Source organism: Pteropus vampyrus, unplaced genomic scaffold (genome assembly GCF_000151845.1).
Source record: "Pteropus vampyrus isolate Shadow unplaced genomic scaffold, Pvam_2.0 Scaffold30, whole genome shotgun sequence".
In the NCBI taxonomy this organism is placed as follows: Eukaryota; Metazoa; Chordata; class Mammalia; order Chiroptera; family Pteropodidae; genus Pteropus; species Pteropus vampyrus.
The window spans coordinates 9850115-9853203 of record NW_011888811.1 but is presented as its reverse complement, the minus strand read 5'-3'; positions in this window follow the sequence as shown (position 1 = coordinate 9853203).

The window sequence follows — 3089 nt, the reverse complement described above, 5'->3', positions numbered from 1 at the left end:
GGGAAAAAAAAATAACTTGGAAGTGAATCAAAATGACGCATCAGACAAAAATCAATAAGACTGATCTTCGACTCAATTATTTCCCCTCTGAGGATGCTGAGCTCTCATGACGAGGTATTTGTACCTACGTTGTTGGTATATATTTGGTTTCCTTGAACAGAGTCCCCTTCAGTCCATGCCACTATTTCATTCTTCTCCCAAGGCCTCACCTCCATCCTCAAGAGGTGGTACTCAGCAAATTATCGGGGAGGAGAGTGTTGTCTTGCTGCAAACTTGCATCTAGTAAAGAAGTAGATGATATTTGGAAATGCTTGCCAGAATATGGACAGAGTTTTTTCAAAACTTAAGGGAATAAACTTCAGTTTAGCTTCAATGTTCTTTGACTAATAAAAGAGAATTTTAAGTTCTCTAACTCCCTAATAACCGAAATCTCCAAGAATATAGAAAATCCTTTTTTGTATTCCCTTGAGACCAACTCGAGAATATTAAGAGGCCCAGGCAAAGCAAGCCTTGTGCCTTAGGACACCAAATGATTTGCTCATACAACTGGGACCATCATTTAAATAAATATCAAGGGTAGAGTAGAAGGTATTTGGAAAAAACAGTCATCAGAAATGTTGCAGATGAAAAAGGCAACAATCTAACAAAGACTCGTCCCTTAACTAACCTTTAGTCAGGATCTTCTCAGCCCTTTTCAGCTAGGCCTCATCCTTGGGCCTTGTTTTCCGAAGCCGAAATCGTGCTAAGTCAGTTTATGGAGAACCCCCTATCTTCTGAAGACAACTGCTATCTGGTCAACTTGCATATTTGATCACGTTCCTTACCCTGCATCAGCCCCCAAATGATATATGATCACTCAGACCTGACTTCAGCAAGAACCTGAATTATTCAGAAATCACCCTTCATCCCTGATGTTTACATTAGTAATTTCCCATCCACTGACCCCACCTTGCTCCTCAGCTCAAATTCCCAATTGTCCTGTTGTATTTAGAATTGAGCCCAGTTCTACACTGAGGTCTCTACTCCCTGATGCAGTAATAAATGTTTTTGCTGCTTTAACTAACATGAAGCTCTGCTTTGCTTTGATAAAAATCACAAAAGTGTGACAAATAAGAAAAAGTGGTCATGGAAGGGTGTTTTTTGGGTGGATTGCAGGTTTGTTTTTGTTTTAAAGCGTTAGCTCAAAAAGTTCTTTTTTCTTTTTTCTTCCACAGACATGTGTGCGGGCTACAGGAATTCAGGGCTTCCTATAGCCCCTATGCACCTCAAAGGTGGCTCCTGTGTATTTAGAGAGGGAGCCACATTGCAAAAAAATATCATCACCTTGAGTAACCGATCCAAAAAAAGACTCTCAAGGTGGCCAACTTTTCTCAACCTAGAGTCTTCCTCAGTGAACAGTGAATTTCAGAATGTTGCTCTAATAAAATTTTTTTAGTCACCAAGTGCTAAGAGAGTAGAAATAAGCATTTGAAAAGATTTTTAACAACAAAATCCAAGAGGTATTTGTGATGTAGGGTGGAGTGAGGGAAGAAGAAAATTTTAATGATATGGGAAATGCAATTAACCCAGAAAATGCTGGACCCAGACATTCTGGTTTATTAAAGATGTGGAGCTTGTTTTTGAAATTGTCTTGTCAGAAGAAAAGCAGTGAAATAAACTAGAAAAGAAATGATGAGGATCTGGATTCTGGGCTCTACTCTGACCATTTTTTTGGAAGAGTCACGGCACTCGTGGGAAACTGTAAGAGCTATGCCTGAAAAGGGAGAGGGTGGGGGGTGGACGTACTGCCCACCAAACCTCATAAACGTCAAGCTGACGAATGGCGATGGCGTCCCCTGGGCGACGTGAGCCATCAAAGGTTGTAAAGAAAGTGAGGCCTTGATTGGAGTTGTGATTTAGCAAGTTCCCTGGGAGCGCTGGTCCTTGAGAATTCAACAGAGGAAACACCATAGGCAGAGAAGCCAGTCGGGAGGCTACTGTGACAGTACAGATAGGAGGAAATGAGGGCCTGCAATGGACAAGGCAGTAGGGATGTGAGATGATGGATACGATGCGGCTCTGGAAAGAGAAGCAAACAATAGGATACTCTGTTTGGAACGTGCTGGTTTCCAAAAATGGCGTTTGGAACAGAGTTGTTTAAAACAGCAGGACACGAGGGGAAAATGGGTAACGGGCTATTAGAAATACAGAGAATCAGAGCCAGGCTGTTCACTGAGTTTCTGCCAGATTCCAGGACCCTTTATATATGAGGTATTAAAACAGAGCAAATTCATCCACACAACCAAACATATGCAACCTACTGCAAAAAAAAACAAACCAAAAAGTGCGAATGGCCCTTAGGAGCAGCCCTGCTCAGTCGGCCAGTCCAAGAAATTGCTCTACCTAATTCTCAGCCTCCCTCACTTAGCAAACTCTTTACCCCTCGTACTGGGTTGCTACGTGACAGTGCCTGGCCAGTTGCTAAGTAAATCAGTAACCTGTGGTCTCTCATGAAGATATTGTTACCTCACGAACGCTGCCACTGAAGCAAAGGGCTCTTCTCGACCCCATGGGATGTTTGTGCTCTCGCTCCCTCTCAGCCAGACTGAGAACTCCTTGTTTATTCCTTGCCTTGACAACGACCTTCTTAGTTCTCCCCCTTCTTTAGGAGCAATGTCTTCCTCTCAGTAAAGATTTCTAGAAGATTCGAGCAGACTCCAAAGTCCAGGCCTAACTAGCTTTTACTCAGTTATTTCATCTAGCTCCTGGGAACCATGAAGCTTCTGTCCCTTTCTCCCACTCTGCTTCTTAAAACTGCAAGTTAAAGATACCGGGAAACATCTTGAAAAGCCCACCAATATGTGACTGGCTAACAAATTATGGATTCTCCATGCAGTCAGGCATCATTCAACCCTTAAAAATCCACCAAGCTTATCTTTGCATGCTGATATGGAACAATCTCTACACTCGCCGTTAAATGAAGAAGAAAATTGCAAAATAGAGTGCACTGCCACTATCTGAGCCAGAAAAGGGGCTCTCAATGCTGGTATTTGTATCAAATAGCTCTGACCAAGCATTGCTTCTAAATTATAAGCGGTCAATCTCTGAAC